Source organism: Ictalurus furcatus, chromosome 9 (genome assembly GCF_023375685.1).
Source record: "Ictalurus furcatus strain D&B chromosome 9, Billie_1.0, whole genome shotgun sequence".
In the NCBI taxonomy this organism is placed as follows: domain Eukaryota; kingdom Metazoa; phylum Chordata; class Actinopteri; order Siluriformes; family Ictaluridae; genus Ictalurus; species Ictalurus furcatus.
Window position 1 is genome coordinate 1,799,189 of NC_071263.1, and position 23,312 is coordinate 1,822,500.

At 40.7% G+C, this 23,312-nt stretch overlaps 1 long non-coding RNA gene across 3 annotated transcripts; it reads left to right on the plus strand.

Annotated features, from left to right (window-relative positions):
* Nucleotides 1–620: 620 nt before the first annotated feature.
* On the plus strand, nt 621–9,960 carry LOC128613152 (uncharacterized). Of its 3 annotated transcripts, none has more exons than XR_008386836.1 (3): nt 621–648; nt 6,109–6,467; nt 7,501–9,960. It is a non-coding gene; the product is annotated as an uncharacterized LOC128613152 (long non-coding RNA). The 3 variants fall into 3 exon arrangements; XR_008386835.1 differs by lacking the exon at nt 621–648 and having other exon boundaries at nt 4,671–6,280; nt 6,412–6,467; XR_008386834.1 differs by lacking the exon at nt 621–648 and having other exon boundaries at nt 4,682–6,467; nt 7,501–8,449; nt 9,159–9,960.
* The last annotated feature ends 13,352 nt before the right edge of the window (nt 9,961–23,312 follow it).

Here is a 23,312-nt window from a genome sequence, read left to right on the forward strand (position 1 = left end):
ACTGTACATTCGTGATGTATATGCGTCCTGCTTCTCAGAGTCCTTATGAAACATGTTAATTGGGCAATGTCTGGGCAAACAGGAAGTAGATTATGAAAAACATGATGCATGGAGGTGGCTTGTGGGATCTGTGTGTTTGTTCAGGGTAGGTATGAGAGTGTGAAGGTGTGAGGATGTGATGAATGACTGAAGAAAACAGAGCGAGAGCGAGCGAGAGAGAACCCAGGATATGTGATGACACTAGCAGGATAGAGCAAAGATGCTAACAGAGCATTTGAGGCTAATCAACTTAGCGGCAATCCGGTTTTTTTTTCTACTCTAAAATGTATAAATAACACAGCTACCTGGACCTCATTTCTCTCTCTCTCTCTCTCTCTCTCTCTCTCTCTCACACACACACACATACACACACACGTACGCATCAGCAGGTTCAACTCTTGAGCCCTGACTCCACTCTACAAAGCTTTTAAAGATTATGTCTGTTATTATAATTCAGGAAGGATTTCAGAGCGTGTTGATCCCACGTGTGCTACTTCGACTCTTGTTTGTTTATTGGTTGCCGTGACATCGTGAAATATTGAACGTATCTCTTGATATTCCAATAATTTGTGATGATGGATGGACGGACAGACAGACAGGCATGGATAGGTACTGTAGATAGACAGATTGATAGACAGACAGCCAAATAGACAGATAGATAGATAGAAAGACAGACGGATAGATAGATAGATGGACGGACGGACGGACTTATAATTCTTGAAATTATTGACGGTTTTGTGTAAAAAAAAACTTGTGCGTACAACATTGTGAGAGCATTTCTGTGTGAATGCAAGAGCATTCTGTGTGAACGCGAGAGCATTTCTGTGTGAACGCGAGAGCATTTCTATGTGAACGTGAGAGCATTCTATGTGAACGCGAGAGCATTCTATGTGAACGCGAGAGCATGCTATGTGAACGCGAGAGCATTTCTATGTGAACGCGAGAGCATTCTATGTGAACGCGAGAGCATTTCTATGTGAACGCAAGAGCATTTCTATGTGAACGCGAGAGCATTTCTATGTGAACGCGAGAGCATGCTATGTGAACGTGAGAGCATTCTATGTGAACGCGAGAGCATTCTATGTGAATGTGGGAGCGTTCTATGTGCATGCGAGGGCATTCTATGTGAATGTGGGAGCGTTCTATGTGCATGTGAGAGCATTCTATGTGAACGTGGGAGCGTTTCTGTGTGAACGTGGGAGCATTCTATGTGAATGTGGGAGCGTTCTATGTGCATGCGAGAGCATTCTATGTGAATGTGGGAGCGTTCTATGTGCATGCGAGAGCATTCTATGTGAACGCGAGAGCATTCTATGTGAACGCGAGAGCATTCTATGTGAACGCAAGAGCATTCTATGTGAACGCGAGAGCATTTCCGTGTGAACGCGAGAGCATTTCCGTGTGAACGCGAGAGCATTTCTGTGTGAACGTGAGAGCATTTCTATGTGAACGTGAGAGCATTCTATGTGAACGCGAGAGCATTTCTATGTGAATGTGAGAGCATGCTATGTGAACGCGAGAGCATGCTATGTGAACGCGAGAGCATTTCTGTGTGAACGTGAGAGCATTCTATGTGAACGCGAGAGCATTCTATGTGAACGCGAGAGCATTCTATGTGAATGTGGGAGCGTTCTATGTCCATGCGAGGGCATTCTATGTGAATATGGGAGCGTTCTATGTGCATGCGAGAGCATTCTATGTGAACGCGAGAGCATTCTATGTGAACGCGAGAGCATTCTATGTGAATGTGGGAGCGTTCTATGTCCATGCGAGGGCATTCTATGTGAATATGGGAGCGTTCTATGTGCATGCGAGAGCATTCTATGTGAACGTGGGAGCATTCTATGTGAATGTGGGAGCGTTCTATGTGCATGCGAGAGCATTCTATGTGAATGTGGGAGCGTTCTATGTGCATGCGAGAGCATTCTATGTGAACGTGGGAGCGTTTCTGTGTGAACGTGAAATATTTCTGTGTGAACGCGAGAGCATTCTATGTGAACGCGAGAGCATTCTATGTGAACGCGAGAGCATTTCTGTGTGAACGCGAGAGCATGCTATGTGAACGCGAGAGCATTCTATGTGAACGCGAGAGCATGCCTATGTGAACGCGAGAGCATTTCTGTGTGAACGCGAGAGCATGCCTATGTGAACGCGAGAGCATTTCTGTGTGAACGCTAGAGCATTTCTGTGTGAACGCGAGAGCGTTCTATGTGAACGCGAGAGCGTTCTGTTATCTCCATGCATATGAATGTGAATGCGAGTGCGATGTATGTGTAAGAGAACATTGTTTGAATGCGAATGCAGGTCGTGTTCATTTTAAAAGACTTTTGTGCGTGCGAGAGAATGATCCGTACCGCGCTTCTTACTGACACGTTCATCTTTTACCTATCGCTGGAACTACGACGGGTGATAACGATACACGACGCCACAGAGCCGTCTCTCCGTACGAACGGACTGTCCAAATGCGACCGAGGAGCGACGGAGCACTCTGAGGGCTCGCCATGTGGCAGACGTAATAAACACAGAGGTTGTTGTTTTTTTTTTTTTTTAACATCGTTTATTCCTGTTCCTGGGAGAAGGTGGAGCCATAATGCACTGCGTGTTATGCTGGCATTGAGTGGTGCGGTACATATTGTTATTTTATTACCAACACTCCCAACAGTACCGGCGGATTTATATATGCATTCATTGGCCTTAATTCCTCAGAAGGACCATGCGCCGTGCATTTCCTTTTTCCACGCCGAGTATTTCCCCGTTCCTCCAGCCTCATTTACAGTCTCAATGGGCTCTACCTTTCAGAAGGTAAAGTGCCTCTCTCCACTCCACTGTGATGCATATTTCTCTCTTTTGTTGCAGCGTTAGTGTCAATTCACCCTCAAAAGGCATTGCCAATTTGTCTTCTTTTTTGGCACGGCCAATTTAAATGCACTGGCTTTTATGCAAAACATACTAAAACCAAGCATTTTACCCTAAATTGGACATTTTTATGGTTATAATTTTGCCATTCTGATGGCGGCAAAGCGCTACCCCAAAGGGATTGTGCCTCTTATCTTTTGTGCTCGTGCGTGATGTCTGGATGACAAGTTTCTTTAATATGCACGGAGAATGGCAATTTCGGATGACGTCCGCCGTCACTTATCACGTGGCACGTTCCGAAAGGAAATGCCCGCTTTCTGATATTCGCCGCTAATAAAAATGTCATTGCGCTAGATTCATTCCGATCGTGTTTATGATGCAGGAAGGAAAAAAAAAAAGAGAGAGAGAGAGAGAGAAAAAAAAGAAGAGAAAAACGCTTTTTGCGTCTCCCGTAGAACGAATAAGAATCCAAAGCGGTGATATATACAGTAGTTAGTCCGGCGCTAACATGGCGCTACGGGGCGGCGGGAAAGTATTCGAACGCGCGATTAAAAAGATCAAGCGTAGTCGTTCGGATAGATCGAGTTCTCAGCGACTCGTCTTTGACCGTAAACGCCCGAAGCCGTAAAAGGGCCGGGCGCTTTTATTGCGCAATCCGACGGCTGTAACTGTAAAACGTCGTGACGCTCGGTTTCTTCGAAGGAAATGAAAGCTTTATCGCGCAATTCTGTCCACAATAACCGATCGTTCACGTTTACACCGCGTCCCGAACATCCTCTCTCCTGCCCATGAGCCGTGTTTACAGACACAACGCGCCATTGAACAACAAAACGGATGAATAAATTAAAAATAAAAAGCGTACCGTCTGGTGTTCGAGGGTGTCCGTTATCATTTCTCGTCACATATCGCTTGTTGAAAAGGCGAGACGTACTGTAGTTCGGAAGATTTTGGCTCGCTCATGGATTAATTAAAGGGCAAGAAGGGAAACTATTATAGAACTATTTGGGGTTTTTCATGTTTTGATGTGATTTGTAAAGCTCCGCGTGTGTGAATTGAATTCAATGCTGTCGTGCGTTCGAGTTCTCCAATCCGATTGGTCAAAAGTGTTGGCGTTTATTGATCACGTATACATTACAGCAGAGTGAAGTTTTTTTCTTCGCATACCCCGGCAGGTTAGGAAGTTGGAGTCAGAGCGCAGGGTCGGCTATGATACAGCGCCCCCTGGAGCAGAGAGGGTTAAGGGCCTTGCTCAAGGGCCCAACAGTGGCAGTGCTGGGGCTTGAACCCCTGACCTTCTGATCAGTCACCCAGAGCCTTAACCATTAAGCCACCACTTCCCCCTATATATATATATATATGAAATGCGTGATTTTGTCGATGCGATGACGTTTTATTTCACATTTCCGGAAGGAGTCTCCAGCGTCAGCACTTTGTAGCTCATGAAAAGAGATTAAAAATGACGTCCTCTGATGAAATAAACACTTGTCTTCGTCCGTGTGGATGAATTGCTGTGATTTAAGAGAAACGGATCACTCTAGGTTGTGCTCTTCTAGGAACACAAGCAACGTTTAACAGTAAATCCACCTCATGGCACGGCTATCGTCGACGATGCACTCCATTTGTGATACTAACGCGTTAATACACCGTTAATACACGGATGTCTCTTAAAGGAACCCGTAAAGGAGTGTAAAGCGATCATTTATTTATTTATTTATTTATTTATTTATTTATTTTTTTAACGCGACAGATCCTTGAAGATGTCTCATTGCATTAATTGCAGTAAGTCGAAAAATTTGGATTTGCACATCAATGTAGAATGAGTTCTTCTTCTTCTTAAATATATATATATATATATATATATATGCGGAAGATATTTTGGAATCCGTGCTCTCGTCCTACTTAACAGCGGCGTGCTGCGTGCGGTTAATTTAGTTCAAACCCCAAACTGCTAATGTTCAGCAGCAGGAATCCGAGCTCGGAAATAAACCTCTCTGCGATTTGCGTGCACTTTGCGTTTTCGGCGGAGCTGCGAGGCTTTTACAGTTCTCTGTCAGCGGTGTTATTAAGAGCGATGATAAGAGGCGGTAGTGTGTGTCAATCAGCGCTGAAAGCAAGAGGGTTGGAACGGCTTGCCTCCTCTCATCTGCATACTACTCTCTCTCTCTCTCTCTCTCTCTCTCTCTTCCCCCCCCCCCTTCCTCCGTGTGCTAACTTTATTGGGGCGTGTGTATATATATGTGTGTGTGTGTGTGTTAGTGAGTGCGAGTGTCTGCCTGTTCTGTACACCCTGCTCCTCAGTCTCTCTGTCCCCGTCCCCCGTCCCCGTTCTCTCCAGCACAATTAAAAATGTATAAGGCTGAAAGGGAGGACGGATTATATGCACGTCTCTTGCGGCTGCTGATCCGGAATTTGAAGCTGTCACCAAAATGGTGTTGGGGTTGAGGGGGGATTGGGGGGGGGATGGGTGTTTAAAGGGAAAGGTGGGAGCCGGAACGCCGCTGAAGCTCTCCAGACCTTATCCTTATCCTCCACGAATCTTCCTATCCTTCCGTCGTCCGAACGGTTGATTTTATTTACCGTTCTTTCTCTCTCTCTCGGGGTCGTCGCTTACCTGTCCTACATGTAGCCTTTCATGGCTTGCTGTCCAGGCCCAGGAGCACCTGAATACCCCCCCCACACACACACACACACACATATATATGGGTGGAGATAAAGTTCCATTACAGCACGGTACATCTACACTGCTATAGACTGAACACGTATTCACTCAAACGTATTCAATTCTCCGACTCACAAAAGCGCAGAGGATAAAAAGCCTGCGAAAAGTAGTTTCTCTCGATTTCCAATCTTCAAATATCGCTTTTTTCTCTCCATCCGATTTACATGCCACCATCCTGACCTGCAGAAACACGCCCCTAGTATGACGCAGTGGTTCTCAATGTGGCTCCGTGATTTTTTTAAATGTAGTTACAGTGAAGAAAACAATACACCATTATCAGCATTTTATTATTGACCTTTTTTTTTTTTTTTTTTTTTTTTTAATAAACAATTCCGCCTATAATTCATTCCACATGCTCAAAAAAATCGTAGTTTATCTACGTATCTCGGTGTTCGGATTTAAACCGGAAATGGGCGTGCTCTTTTTTTATTTATTTATTTATTTATTTTAGGTTGGAATAATTTATTTATTTTTTTTTCCTTGGAATAAAGCAGTCAAGAAGTCGTTCTTTCATACAACAGCAAACAGCACGTATGTGTCTCGAACGTATGTACAGGTTCCACATCCTCGGCTACTTCACTCTAGTTCAATTCTCAAACCAAGTCTCAGCCAGATACCTTTGTGGAACTTTCTGGAACCGTTCTATTCTCTAGCTAATGTGACTAAGTAAGCAAACGCGAACTGTCTTTCAAAACAATGAAATGTCTTCCTCAAATTATGGAACTGCTGTTTATAGTTGAGGACGATAACCACCTAATTATATTTTATCGGATTTTTTATTTATTTATTTTTTTTAGGTTTGGGGATTGGTATGTGTGGGAGAGAGCAGAAAAGTTCACGGGACTTCATTACGGTATTATTATTATTATTATTATTATTATTATTATTATTATTATTATTATTATTATGAACCTACTACGAAGCTAGGATACAGTGCTGCTGCTAGTCAAAATGGGGTCCTTTAAGCTGCATTTACCAGGAATTACCTAACCCTAACGCCTGTATGAGTTTCTGGAAGATGTTTTTTTTTTTTTGGAGCAGAGCTACTGAGAATTGGCTTTGAAAATTTAAAGCATATTCCTTTTCATTTGTACAGAAATGTGGTGGAAATATATATATATATATATTTGGAGCCATGTACAGCAGCGATTAGGTCATGCTACTGGAGCAAGCCGCTGATGATGGACAAAACCAAATTATATATATACATATATATATATATATATATATATATATATATATATATATATATATATATATATATTTTTTACAAAGCCTCCAATTCATAAAAGAACATTTATTATCTGTGATGTTTTGTGAAGAGTACGAAAGTAACAATCTCCCATTTGTGTGAATCTTTCCCGCGAGAAAACAACTAACGCACCTACTATTCGTATCTTTATCTGTATTTGTGTTTACAAAGCATCATCGGTTCAATCCGAATAACGTATTTGTCAAACGTATGGAAAGTTCAGGAGCTCTAAAGGTGCCGATAAACCGACAAAATTTTATCGGTACACGTTGAAATAATGTTCAGTTATGAAGTAAATTTGTGCTGTGGGATTTATTTCGCAGTTAAAGCGACCCCTGGTGGCCAAAACGTTACTGTTCTGTCTGGTACAAAGTAGCATTGATGAAACAAAAAAGTTATTCGGTATTTTAGTTTCACGATGGCTGATTCGCTAGCGAGCTTTTTAGCTAGCTGGTTAAGTTTGCGATCATCCCACGCGTAAAAAACCTCGGATGAAACCACAGATCGGCTTCTACGAGAGCACTGGTCGATCTTCTAGATCGTTTGGTGCGTTATGCTAATTTTGCGGCTAACTCCTGTCTAGTATTTTGATTCCTGTGTGCACGTTTTGCTTTTTTTTTTTTTGGGTACAAAGACACTTTTCGGTCGTGCGGCGGACAGGCCAGCGCGTCACTGCTTTCGTTCATCCGCGCGTGAAGTGCGCGAGGGCAGCTAGCCTGACGCTAACCTGCTCCTGCCTGGACTCAGCTCATTAGGCAGTGGTGCTAAGATGGAGGTGCCTTAGCTTTCTACAGCCTCGGCTTTGACATTCACGCTGCGCTTCCAGTCGATCGGGTCCCGGCGCTGATACATTTGCATCTCTTTGAATGTGACGCTTAAAAAAGAGAGAGAGAGAGAGAGAGAAAGAGAGGGCGAGAGAGAGAGAAGGGGGTGGAAAGAGAAGGGGAAAAAAGAAGGCCCAGGCACTAGATTAAATTTTGCCGTCTAGAAAATGAGAAAAAAGGGCCTCTATCTCCTGGAGTCTACTGGGAAGATCTTTATTCTGATTCTTGTTAGAATTGTTTATCACTGTGACAGAGCAGGGCCAGGATGAGATAAAGGCAGCGCTCCATCACGCTCCCTGACAGTCGTAGGACACGCGCTGGAATGAAAGGAGCCAGGGAAATATTATTAATAGATGCTGACTTGATTTGCCTCGATTGCACGTCAAGAAGAGGGGGCCGCGGCTTGATTGCAGCCTATGAAGTTCCGTCCAAAAGGGAAGCTATTTTTCATTAGGTGATAGAAGTCTCTCCCCCTCCTTTTCTTTTTTTCTTTTTTTTTTTTTTTTTTTTTTTGGTGGGTGTGTTTCCCTTTTGCTTTTGCTTTCCAAGGAGCTGATAACTTATGTGGTTTATTCTAACTGTGCTGATTTGTGTCAGTGAGTGAGAAGGAGAAAAGGCAAGAGGGAGAGGGAGGAAGGAAGGAAGACAAAGTTATCTTTCTCAAAATAACCAGCCGTGCTTGGAAAATGCAAGATTTGGTGCATATGAGCAGTCTGCGTTTCCGTCTATCGCTTCCATCTGCATTCATGCACCTGGGTGGTTGGTGTTCAAATTTTTTCTTTTTTCTTTTTTCTTTTTTCTTTTTTTTTTTTTTTTAAAGTGTCACTTTGAATTACATATGTATAGGCTTGCTAGAATGCAAAATAAATAAATAAATAAAAATCAAATAGATCGCTTTCATGGTGCATACTTGTCTACGTGCGTAGTTAAAAAGATGTTTAAAAAAAAAAAATGTCCACACTGGTGTGATGTGAGCTCCATTCGTGTCAAGTTCGTCTGCTAGATTTGAACGGTTTGCTTCGAACTGAGGAATTTCTCTCTCATATATATGTATCGTTTTTATTTCAATTGTCTTTTCGAGACGTGCTCTCTCATCCGGCGTACCACAAGGCCAGATGTTAGGGTCGATCGGGTTTAATAAAAATAATTAAATCTGCGGCGCTTAAATCATATTTAACTCTCTCATGTATGTTATTCACCCTCAGGGACCCGTCATTTTACTCCTTTTTTTGAATTTGTATAAATATTTACAATCTAAACCACCATTATCCTGATTATTTATTTATTTATTTATTTATTTATGTGTTGCTCTGTTACAAACTTTTCTTTTTCTCCTTCTTCTCATTAAGATGATGATGATGATTATTATTATATTATTATTATTAGTAGTAGTAGTATTTTACATTTTACACCTAAAATGTGGGAAATATTTTACAGAAGTAAAGTTTGACCCTTTTTTACTCCTCAGATGTCCTCGGATGCATGCTGACTTCTTACTTTTAGTGACTTTTTTTTTATTATTTATTTATTTATTTTTTTTTTAGAAGAAAAACAAAATGGAAATTATGCTCAGTTTGGATTCAGTTATTAAACAAACACATGTAAAAATCTGTTCGTAGAATTACTTTTACACGATAGAAGCGTCGAAATGTTGGCATTACGTTTGCTAACGCGGTTAGGTTTTACATCCGCGATGAAAATAACAGCATAAACATTTATTTATTTTTTTCCCTTTAATGATACTTGAGGATTTATCAGATCTGATCTTATACGCTTATAAAAACTCGGGAGGTGAACGTTAGAACATTATCGGGAGAGACCGAGGACCGAGTGCAATGGAAGGTCTGGCTGTGGCGTACCGTATACACACACACACACACACACACACACACACACACACACACACCTGTCGTATGAATTAGGAGAGAGGAAGTGTGCACAAAGAGACAGCTGGAACCTTTAAGCAGGGTGAGTGTTTCCCTGTTTTAAAGGATCCAGTTTTCTTCAAACGATCTCGGTTCCGTTTGTCATTGAAGTTTCTGAAAGGTCCGAACCTGGTTTATATTTATACCCGGACGTTTTGTATCTCTTGTGTGTGTCGTATCCGGATTACATGTGAACCACATGTACAGCATGTACACCTCCAATTGCTGTGTATTGCATAATATGCAAATCAGCTCAACATCTGACAACTTCCTGTTCCTCGTTTCTAGTAGTTTTATGCAAAAGATGGTTTCTGCCTTGAAAATTTGGGATTTTTGCATGGCATATTTATTTATTTGTTTGTTTGTTTTGTCTCACTTACACGCGATTCTGACACTTGAACTTAAGCCCATTTTTCTTGCGTGATATCAGCTGGAGCGAGGCGCGAGGAGCGAGGAGCAGCACCACTGTCTGACAGTTTGATGCAACCACACTATGTCAGGGTGAAATTTATGTTTGGGCTGTGAATAAACAAACAAACAAACACAAAAGAACAACAACAACAACAACAACAAAAAAAAACCGAACTACGAAATGCAATTCGAGGCCTGTATTAAATACATCAGTTAATAGTAACGTCCTTTTTGAAGTCCATGTAAAGGATGAGGACATCAGAGACATTTAACATCTTAATTATAGACACCGCTTCGAGCTGGTATAGAGAGGCGCGTGACAGCTGACGGACTGATCCGGACTCGTTTCCGCTTGCTACTGAGGCTGACGTTGAACATGCTGGTTCAACGCCTGGGACATTATCATCATTATTATTATTATTATTATTATTATTATTATTATTATTATTATTATTATTATTATATGCTGCTGTAGACGTTGCATCCTCCATCCGAGGAAGGACACTCATCGAGCTACTGTATAAATACGGCTCTGTTGATGGACACGGGCTTCCTTGCTGCGCGCACTCGGTTCCACAAGTAGCTATTTCCGCACAGCGACGTTACGCGAAAAAAATAAATAAATAAATAAAGCATTTTAATATTCGATACATCTCTAAACAGTGCGTTATGACCTCTCAGTTATGAGATTTATTGTTTTATTTTGCACCGTTATTTCACTATTCATTTATTTCATTGCTTTGCGTTCTGTTTGCTAAAAAAACGGCGACTTTTCGTCAAAAACGAACGCCTTCTAGTGACTTTGATTCGTCTTTTGCCGTGACGATCGCACGGCACAGGAGTCGCCTTTCCATGGAGGCTTAAGCCAACGTAATGGTGTAAGTCTGGAACGCAAAAAGAGTTCACGCGACAACCAGAAAACTTCTAGGTTTTCCGGAGCGAGAGAAATGCGTCTAATTCCCTCATTGAATCTTCATCCGTTCCAAGATTAGACTTTTATTTATTTATTTATTTTGGTCTTCATTTGTTTTCTTTCATTGATATGCAGATGCATGATTCATCACTCATCTCTCAGGCATTATTGAATATATAATATATATAATCCTGTGTTTGCCATATATTTCTCTCCTACCAGCGCAAGCAGCTAACACAGCAGAAGAAGAGACGCCCGTGTGGCATTAACCTCAGTTAACAGCTTCAAATGAGCTACTAAATTGTTCATACAGAGACAAATTTTGAGTGCTATTCAAGTGGGTCTTTAGAAGTGACTTTTCGTCTCTAATACGTTCTCGAGATATGTGAGAATACTACTAATTATAGGCTTTCGTAATGTGCCATGCCAGCCCTCCACAGAGCCGACTTCACTCATCCTCTCCGGCTCCCGGTCTCCTAAAGTAGTTACGTACATTTAACGGAACAATGCATGAATGCTTATCGAATGTCTGCTTCCTTTTCTCCTGTACCGTCCCTCTGCCACTATCTTATTGCCTAAACGTGGCTGCGTCTGCGCCCTCTCCATCTCGCCGAGCGAAGTGTGTGTTCGTGCATTCACCCGGACAATGGCTTTGCTCATTTATATGACACGTGAATCACCAGAGTGAGAATCCGCTCGTGAAAGGAAAGAAACATTCAATTATTTTATCATTCATTTGCTGATAAAGACTTGAAGTTGTGCTTTGAAAAAAAAAAAAAAAAAAAAAAACCCAACAACTTGTATTAAGTCTAAAATCTTCAGAAATACATCAAGCGGTGACGTAGACGTGGATGAGTCACGAGTCACCTGAATCGAACCGTTTATCCAAAGTGGTTTTAGGACGCAGCTTTCGAACAGGAACCCTAGTGTGTTTTCCGCCGCTTTAGGTTCTTTAGGTAGACGAGAACCCGGCAATCACGGACAGATCCGAAAGCGTCCGAGCTAATTCCTCTCTCGTTCTGCGTCCAAGCGAATCGACTCTCTGAATAGACTCTCCTGCACGGAGTGAATCAAACATCCTTCGAGTGATGTTCTAAACTGATCAAATTGAGGCAAAGGACCAAGCTGTAGCACTCTTTTAATAAACTCTACAATAACGTGGTTTTCTAGCAGAAAGCGTTCCCAGTAGAATGCTGAGAACTTAATTCTCCAGAGAACCCTTAAAGAACCACTGAAGCACAATCCATGCTAAAAGTGTATGTACTAACGAGGTACAAACTTATTGGTCATTATTTCCTTCTTAATACCTAAAGAACGCTTGAATGGTTCTTCAAGGGTTCTTTAAGGGTCCATTGGATAAGTAAGGATTCTTAGCCTCGTAAAGAACGTTTCTGAGCCCTTTCTGATGGGGAAACCTTCTGTTAGAAGCTTTAAGGGTTCCCATAAGGTGGACAACCAAAGAACCATTAAGAGTTGTACATATTTTAAAAGTGTGCAACCTCCCGTTTTGTAAAAATGACCTGATGTTCTAGTAATGAACTGAAGACTCTCTCGTGATGGCAAACGTTGAGGAAATGGCGGAACACCTTCTAACCAATCAGAATCGAGAATTCACCAGCAGTTTGGTGTAAAGAAATATAAACACTTCCTGTCCTAATGGCAGCATGCGAAAGGTCATCGCCCCAGATCTCATGTGAGAATTCAAACCGCTCGAGAACCACTCATCTTTCCGACCACAAATGTCATAACCGTGTGTGTGTGTGTGTGTGTGTGTGTGTGTGTGTGTTTTAGCCCAAATGAATTTAAAATGTGAAAAGAAAAACAAAAACACACAGATGGAGGGTTATCTCGCACTCACTTTCGAACACGAAGGGGAAGCTTGGTTTTTTCGACCACAGACGCAGCGCTGCTGAAGACGGATGGTGGCAAGTTGGTGCGGTTATACTTCTCTAAAGGCCTGCGCTTTTATTTTTTTTTTTTTGAAGTTTCTTGTGCTGTAATTTCCGTGACTGACACCTGCTGTAGATATTCAGTCATGAGAAGGAAAAAGAAAGAAAGAAAGAAAGAGAAAAAAAAAAACCTTCATAAGATTTCCCTAAAAAAAAAAAAAAAAAACATAATAGGCTCGGATAGTTTGTCGTAGAATTGTCAATCTTTTTTTAAAAAAAAAAATAAATAAAAAAAAACTTTAGAGCTTTCATTAAAGCCATCACAATCTGTTGTGAAGAGTCAGCTTTTGTTTAACAGATCAGTCATTTTCCGTCGGAATAAAGCGCAAAACGTTGAAGTGAGCGTGCCATCCAGTTCTGCCCCATCTCCTTTCTGCCTTTGTGTCGACGAGGGACTGTAAACTGCAGAGAGTCCGTGCACGTGTATAATAGCCCGTGGCGTTACAATAGGGACTCGAGTGTTATCTTGACAGCGGAGGACGGCTGCTTTTGTCTGACGACTGTATTGTTGTTTCGATGTATGTTGGGCGCGACGAGAAACACTACGGAGAGGCTTTTACTTCCGCTGTTCGAAGCCGGATCGGGCCAAACGGTTCGTCCATGGAAAAGCCACGGAAGCGCGTGCGACCTCTGACATGACCGAGAAAACACTTCAGGACGTGCTGTTATCGGAAAATAATCGACGACGACGCACGGGGGTTATAAAGCTATAAACAGTCCTAGTTAGTGTACTACCCCGAAGTTGATTGTCGTTCAACACGTCGTAGCTTTTATCCGTTTCTAGTTACATTTGGAGCGCGAAACAGCGCTCGGTTCCGTCACCAGCCTTTCTGTTATGAATATATTCATAATCGTGTTATAAAGCATTCATAAGGCATTATTTATTTATTTATTTATTTAAAAAAAAAAAAAAAACAACCTTTATGAAGTACTTATAACACTTTATGGCTATTTATTCCTTATTTATTTATTCCTAAATAATTATAACAATGTGTAGGATTCCTTTCGAGCGCTTTATGTTATAACATGATTTGAATATTAAACACAGCTTATAATGTGTTCGGTCAACAGTTTATAAATACATTATAAACACTGCAATCAACTGCAGTGTAAACATTTCATAAATAATTATAACAACGTGAACGATGCCTTATGAGTGCATTATAACGGGTAATAAATGTATTCATAGGGCATTATACATATCGGATGTACTCATAGGAAGTGTGTGCATTTTTCATCTCGTCCCGTGTGTGTGTGTGTGTGTGTGTGTGTGTGTGTGAGAGAGAGATGTGATGTCACACTTTGATAAGTAAAGCATTAATACTCTGACATGTGATATTCATGCTTTGCTGATCTGATGTGTGGATTTGGCCCAAACACACACACGAGCTGCCAAATCAGTTCCTCAGCACTCCACTAGGGGCGCTCTTCTCCTCTCGCTACACACTACACCCACTGCTCCCACTGCAGCTCCTCTCACTACTCCCACTGCTCCCAGTACAGCTCCTCTCACCCATTACAGCTCTGTCCCATAAGCACATGCAGGCATTTCATCCTAACTGGGTTAATATTGACCTGTTTATGCAAGATGGTAGGTGGGTAGTTAGTTAGTTAGTTAGTTAGATAGATTCTAGAATAAATTTTTAAGTGTAGGAGAGTCAAGTGACTACTATATAATGTTTTCTGTATATTGCACATATTTCGTATTAATAAAATGGATGAAACTGTATTTTCTAAATAAATAGAACAATAATAATTCCATAAATCCATAAAATAATCATCATGTCAATAAAGTTAATAAATGAGTAACGTTGAATAAGGAATAAAACTAGATTTTAGTAATGCATAAAAAAAAACAACCTGTACTTTAGAAATATCTATATTAAGAAATTTCTAAATAAATAAATAAAGATCTCTTCCGGCACACACACACACACACCCACCCACAGGAGTAGTTCACATGAACCACAAACACTACATAGACACATCCCATATCATTCACATGACAGACACACACACACACACCACAGACGTAGTGCACGAGTACACACACGCACACACACACAGACACATCCCATACATCATTAACTTGTCTCTCTCTCTCTCTCTCACACACACACACACACATTTACTGACTGCAGTCCATTTGATACTATCCACAAAGTATTGGCACCCCTGAGCCCCATCCACAGTATTTGATAAAATGGCCACCATGTATACACACACACACACACAACAGATGTTTCACACTTTCTGCACTTTCTCACTCTAATCATGAGGAAATAAGTGTGTGTGTATATATATATATATATATATATATATATATATATATATATATATATATATATATATATATATATATGCATATGTATACTGCTATATGCCTTTAAGCCAATTTAGCTTCTAAACACTCAGCATGACGTCCTGTTGATGTGCTGATATCTGGACGTGCGAGTGTGAAACTGAGAGCTGGAGCCAGTCATCAGTGCAGAAAACACAAACTCTCACTCACTCTCTCTCTCTCTCTCTCTCTCTCTCTCTCTCTCTCTCTCTCTCTCTCTCTGACACACACACGTGATCTCTCATAGATCGTTATCTTATTTACACACTAATTTAATAAATGTTACATCAAGTACGTTCTACTTTCAAATACCCGAAAACACATGTTTTCTTAGAAATAAATAAATAAATGAATGAATAAAAAAATATATATATATAATTTCTTTCTCTTCTTTTTCTGTTCCCCTTTAATCTTTCCCCTCATTTAGAAGTTAATAGTTTAATTTGAATTCTTTACTTAATTGAATAATCAGTTATTATTTCCCTCACGGCATTATCGGCAAGCTTAACTTAACTAAACTTAATTGATCAAAAGTATCATGAGTTGCTAATTTATGTACTAATTATTATTATTATTATATTTAGATACAATTTACATTGATAATGTAACTAATTTCACATAAATTAGGAAAATGAAATTCAATTAAATTTGCTTACAAACCCTCCAGCTCTTCGGGGTGGATTTGATTGTCCATAAAAATATGAGTTTATAAATGGGGAAAAAAAAAAAAAGTCCTTATGATCATCCAAAGCAGGTGGCGGTGAAGATTTATTTATTTTTTAAGGAAATGTCATTTTTTAAAATTATTTAAAACATACAGAATTTATTTGTTTATTTATGTTTTGATGCGTTTTATATATATATATATATATATATATTTCATATAAATTGACCTGATTAAAAAGAACAAAAAGGAGAGTAGACAGAATTTTGTTCTTTAATTTTGCTAAAAATCATTTTAAGTGTTTTTTTTTTTTTTTTTTAAAAATCATTTTAAATTCTTTAACGTTTTATTAAAATAATCGCGAGTTTAGCCGTTATCGCTTCGGCTACAAATATCCACTGGCTACATTTCGCTCGTCTTTCGAGCTCGGTGGTGGGACGGGTCATCCGAAGGTCAAAGGTCAAACGGGAATCCAGACGCGATGCTATCGCGCAGAATCCCACCGTCTTCCTGATGACATGACGTTAAATCTGCTGATGGGATGGAAACCCGATTCCCTGCAAATTAACATATATATGCAAACGAGGGTTTAATTAATTGTGAAATGCGTTCTGATTAAATACTCCAAAACGTCATGATTCCAATCTTTACAAAACTTTTAATTAATTTCGCCGGTTAAACCTCATCAACACTTCCAATGCACAGCTTAATTAGAACCCCCCCACCCCCACCACCACCACCCCCACCACCACCACCACCACCCACCTTATAATTTGAAACTGAAAATACAAAAATTACCCATTGTTATCACATTTGTAATGCTAACGGTAAGAAGTGATAAATTAGCGGCATCCTGATTTTCACATGCCGGCAAAATAACGCTGTTAATTGGCAGAAATTCTAATATTGATTAAATTAGACGCTTGGTTCATTAAATTACTCCGATACGGTAATTCGGTAATTATTATTGTTATTATTATTATTTTTTATTGTTTTGTGTTTTTTTTTTTTTTCCTTTGTGTGTTTTGATGGAGCAGGATTCATAGTTCAGAAAAGAAAAGAAAAAAAATGGCGGAAGTAAATAAACACCAACACCCCCCCCCCACACCCCCCAAACACACAAATACGTGCGCTGACAATCTCACATTTTCTCCACATCCCGGAGTTTAGAAGGAAGAAAAAAAAAAAATAAAAGTTTTCCGTTATGCCACGGTGAGAGCCGATATTTTTTCCTCTCTCCGAGTGTCAGAGAGAAAAGTTGAGCGTTCAAAAATTTCGCACACCTGAATGCCCGAGCTGTCTCCGTCTCCCCGTCTCTCTTTCATCACCGGATCGTTTCAAAGCCTGCAAACTTTTCCTGCTCTTCAGTGGCAGTCCACTTAACAGCATCCGCAGGCTTACGCGCGGATAATTCTCTCCGAGGCGTTCTGAGGTGAGATAACCAATTACTCATGATCACGTTAGACTTGGCTAATCTCCTGGCCCCCGTACTGCAGGATTTCACTCATATGAACCAGTGAACCTCATCCATCTCAAATCACCGCTCCATGCCTTTGTTATTCTAATATCACCTGCTTGACTTCAGCTCTTCGCTCAGAGAACTAAAGACCATCCCAGTGGGCGAAAGATAGCTTTTGTTCTAAAAAGTAAAAATCTGACCCGCGTCTCAGACGATTAGAGGAGTCTTTTAAGCATACAGTGAATACGTTCTCTGAGTCTCAAGACAATTCATTTAAGATGAAGAAGTCATTTAATTAAAAGTCGCATCAAACTCAAAATCAAGTTAAAATAATAATAATAATAATAATAATAATAATAATTATAAGAAGAATTATTATTATTATTATTATTATTATTTTACCTAGTTAGTTTGTGTCATGGGTTTATTGTGCTGCTTTATCATTATTTAAAAAAATTACCACTACTCCTACTACTACTAGAACAACAACAACTACCACTACTACTACTACTACTATTACTACAACTACTAGAACTACTACTACTACTACTACTAAAACAACTATTACTACTTCTACCACTACTACTATTACTACAACTATTACTACTACTTCTACTACTACTACTACTACTAATAATAATAACAAAATTCTTATTTTCTATCAAAATGACTCTAAAATCAGATCAAATAAAATCAAACCGTTAGGATTAACAAAGTTAACATCAACTAATAATAAAATGACCAACTCCATGAGTAAATTCCCAGATTTTTATTTAAGCGCTTTGTGAAAAATGTACGATATTATCCGCGCTGTACCCAACAGTGGCAGTAATTATGTAATTCCACATCATCAAAGTCAGATAATATACAGATTAAAGCGTGGTGTATAAATGTATAAAAGGGTATATCTATTTAACACTTAAGGAAGGAGTCTCCAGTGTCAGAAGTTTGTAACGGTTTGAGGTAAAGAGGAGTTTTTACGCTTTACAGTTTGTTGAGAGAGAAAAGAGAGAGAGAGAGAGAGAGAGAGAGAGGGGCTGGGGACAGAACGACTGTTGAAATGTAAATAATTACAGGAAGTAATTTGGATGTTAAATGTAACTATAAACGGATAAAAAGTATGACGTGTTGTTCTTTAACAGTACGTGATGAATTGCTGTCGTATAAGAGGAATAAGCCACGTTGGGACGTGCTGCTTTTCAGTCTCGTGGAGTCTTCCTTAGACACCTCTCTCTCTCTCTCTCTCCACCTGTCCCTCCCTCCCACTCCTCCTCTCGAGTCTCAGTGTACACGGCGTGTCGACTTTGCGAGACTCGAGGTTCGAGCCGGACCACATCTGCTCCTGTCCCCTGGTATCCGTCTCTCTCCTTCTCTCTCTTCTCACGTCCTACACTTGTGAAGAAAAAGAGACGGAACCATATTTGTCTTTTAACCTTCCAGCACGATACTGGTGTAACAGTCTGTTTGAGACGTTCTGGCACCTACCACACTTGTTTACATGAAGCGCTCTGAGCTCTTAGATTTTACGCTTTCCGCCGTATTACATTATATAAGTTTCATAGGCGCTAGAGAACGACACCGAGTAAAGAGACAACTCCTCGTCATTTAAACATTTTTATTCTGTTAGAGGAAGAAAAAGAAAAATCCTGATGCGGCTCAGAGACACTGTTCCCACCTTTAAAGATCAGCAGTTTGCCAGCACTTGCTTTTAAAAAAAAAAAAAACGAATTGATAAAGAACAACATGTTACTATTTATCCGTTTCCAGTTACATTCAATGTTGTGGGACATCCGTTCCCTCACGAGCCTCTCCTTTTGTCTTTCTTGAACATAATAATAATAATAATAATAATAATAAGACAATTAAGTCGAGGTGTAAACTCCTCCCTCTCGGAGATGAAGGCGGAAAACTTACCGACTCCTCCTCCGTATGACAAACGACAACGTTTGTGTCGATTTCATATCCAATTCCCTCACCCTGCCTTCCGCGAGTGCTTTCGGTGAGCGGCGCTCCAGAGTTAGCACTGTTCAGGGACACTTTTCAAAGAAAAATTTCAGTCTCCCGTTTGTGGTAAAGTGAAGTCAGATGTTTGGCCCCGACTCAAAGAGCCTCTAGGACTTGGGTGTGATTATTATTTCAGCAAATATGAGGCACTGATCTCCTGCATAGTGGTGTTCCTTAATCAAAGCCACGATCATTAGATTCGATCTGCAGCCAAAGCTGTCAAACTCTAATTGTCCACAGTCCTGATTTTAGAGCCAACACGTTACACGTCAGGTCCCAAACCCTCCCCCCCCCACCCCCACACACACACTTAATATCTGTACTTATCTAACAAAAACCTTATTTAACAATTTCCTTGTGTGGATTTTTCCCATCATGCAATAATTTTCAATAAACCCTTTCAATAAACGTTCCACTTCCTTAACTCTTTCTACCAGAGGCCCAATAACGGAGGTTGAGAACTGAATTCTTAGTGACGTCACACTCCACGGTAGTGTTTAACGGCTCATGTGAAAGTAGACACTCAGGGCTTTAAGAATTTTGCAGTTTATTTATTTATTTTTTTCTACCCAGCCTAGGTTTTAATATTATAACTTGTATACGGTGTTTAACTACCAAAAAAAGCTTCAGGTCCTGTTTACACTAGTGCGTTTTCGTTTTTAAAACGTATAACTGTTGCTACGGTTACGCCTCTCGTCTACGCTACTCCGGCGTTTCCGACACTCGAAAACGGAGACTTTCGGAAACGCAGAGGTCCGCGTTTTGGTTTGAAAACTCCGGGCTCGCGTTTCATGAAGGCGTGGCTCCGCCCACATCCGCCCCCTGATTGGTTCTTCTGGATCGTTGCGTATCCTTCCCTGATTCGTCAAGCCTCTACCATATGACCGTTACGCTTCCTTGATCAGATGCGTTTCCTGGACTCGATCTCACCCGTGTTTACAAACGGGTATCGTCTGGAACGTGTAAGCTAATATACGGGCTAATTTTTTGGCTCGTAAATTACCCACGTATTAATGAACTTGTGACATAATATCGCCAGAAATTCAAACGAATTCTAGCAAGTGACGCTAGTTTGGTGGAATTTTGTTCCATTTTCGTACGAATGAGGCCGTATGAAAGGTACAAATGCCTACTCCTCTTGCTCTACTCGTAAACGTTGATCTTTTTGTTTTGTTTTGTTTTGTTTTGCGTCTTCTGTTCATTCAAGAAAACCTGGGAGAAACCAAAACTCAGCAGGGGGAGCCCACATTCCTTTGCTCTGCAATGGGAGTCATGGGTTAATTTTGCTATGGGATGGTATAGTCTAAGAAACCTCATTGACATTGGAAAAAAAAAAACACTTGTAATCAACAACGAAATATGTGTTGTGTGATGATCGCGATAAACGAGTTACTCTTATCACCCTGAAGGTTTCTGCATTTCAGTACAAGTGTTTTATTCCTCTTAGACCACAGCCATTTCAAAGCCGTGACTTTTTATCCCGTTATAGTTACATTTAATCTGGATCAGGTTCACGGATCAGCTGTCAGTCGAGAGACGTTAATACGTCTGTTGTAACGTGATGGACAGTTTGTGGTCCGGCCCGTTTAATCCTGTAGAAAACCATAGACCACGTACTGAAGTGCGCACCAAGTCTACTAGTGTACTAGCGCACTTGAAGCTAACAGGATTTTCCTGAATTAGGAACGGACTTACAGACGTGTGAACACGTTTCCTCTGAGGGTCTCGATGAAACGCACCTCATAGTTCGTTTATGTGTAGCGCTCCTGACAAGAGCTGTCAAAATACGGTATCTGTAAAGCCTGTAGTGACACCGTGTTGAGCGTTTCCCATTTTTTTACTTCTGGGGGGATAAAATAATAAAAATACGAGCCACTTGTGACATGCGGAAACCGTGGGCAGTCGGATGCGCGTGAAGGAGCTTCATTAGAGCTTTTTTATAGGAAGGAAATGAGCAAAAAGGTCGAGATCACAGACAGACGGGGTGATCACGGGGAAATCCGCAATCAAAACACAGAAAGACAGACAGATGTCTATGGGAAGAGCAGTCAGAAGAAACGCACCCGAGACACAGAGACGCTGAAGGAAAAGGAAACAAACAAACAAACAAACAAACCAAGTTAATGAGGGCATGAACTGAGAACAGGTGCATGTAGTAATGAAGGGGCGGAGCCTTCAGGGAGGAGTCAAGGGAACCAATCGGGCGAGTCGAAGTTATTTATATAATGGCTTTCACAGTCAAAGTGGTCTCAAAGCATCTTCTCGAAGGAGTCAAAACAAAGAAACCCAGAGTGCATTAAGAGACAAAACAAGGAGGTGAAACAAGGCACACAGTGAAGTGATAAAAGCGTACGAACGGTACAAGAAACGAAATAAACCTGAACGGGATGAGCGAAGAAGGAAAATAAACACTCCAACATCAATCGCGAGACAAAATAAGCGCTAAAAAAAAAAAAAAAAAAAAAGATGAAGGTGGGAAAAATGCTGGAAATAAAATGAATAACAAATGGTACACGGTTTGATTCCAGTCCTGCTTGTTCAACTTTAGAAAGAAAAAAAAAAAGGTTCTTTAAACATTCTTTTGATAGTTAAAGTTTCGAAACTTCCTTAACTTCCGGTTCCACTTGGAACCCTTTCGATAGATAGATAGATAGAGAGACAGATAGAGAAACACTCTGCTTTAGGGTTCTATATAGAACTTAAGGCTTATAGAAAGGTCCATGCTCGAATCTGATTGGTCAGGTTTTATTTATTTATTTATTTATTTATTTATTTATTTTAAATAAAAGCAGCTCTGACGGTAGTGCTGCTTCATATCACAGTCGTACAGGATGTCACAGAGAAAACAACTCAAATTTGCGAAATCGCGGTTGCACGCGATAGTTCCGCGCGCTCTTTCGCAGCGATGTTTGTCGGTAAACGAGACCTTTTAGCCGTCCTCGTGTTCGACGGACGTGAACCGAAGACGGCTTGGACTGAACGCGTGTCGTAACGGCGTACGCGTGACGCGTCTCGGGCCGCGTGGAACCCGCGGTCGTTTTCGAAACCTGCAAGCTCCTCCGAATATCTCTTCCGTTTCTGCGATCGCAAAATCGCAACATCTCCGGAGGAAGCGAAATCATGTTCATATCGATGCGCTCGCGCTGATACGTTATCGTCTCTCTCGTGACGGCTTCCAGCACACTTTTATAAAAGCTGGCCGCTCCACATAAATGGATCGAAAACATTTGTCGGTACGGTGAAGTCTTCTTGTCGGAGACGTTTATTTAACATTTATATGGAAGGAGTCTCCGGTGTCGGTGCTTCGTAACCGTTTTCCACGTTAAATCTGCAACGTTTAAAACACTTGCCGTATAAATGGCGCACTCCTGTAACGTAGAACGTACAAACAAAATGGTTCACAGCGTCGTCGAGTGTTTTCCGAAAACGTCACGTCCTGGTGTGTAGTTTTATCTTCTGGACACTATTTATAACGTACGAACCGAGGTGAATTATAGAACCGGGGTCATGTGAGCAAACGGTCCGAGTCTCGGTTTAATCTTCAACGCTTTTAACGCTGCGTCCTTTCTCCGTCCAGCTTCTCTGATCACGCCAGCGCTCTTAAACCGGAGCTAGCGTTTTCAACAGATGGTCCCTGCTTTAACATCGCTAATAAATTCAACACGGGACGCCGTGTCCGCTACACAATTGTGCTCCGTCACTGATGGCCAATATGCATATGGTTCCCAGATTACAAATAACTGGCGGGACAACAGCGAAGAAAAAAAAAACAAAAAAAAAAACAACAACTTGCATTACCAAAACAAAACAAAAAAATATTACCGTGCAACTGATGATGATGATGATTATTTTTTCTATTTTGGCAACCCAGATCGGGTTGTCTCGTGTGAACACCCCTCGTTTTTTTTTTTATTTTTTCGGTCTGTCGTAGGGGATTACAACACTGCTGAATTAGC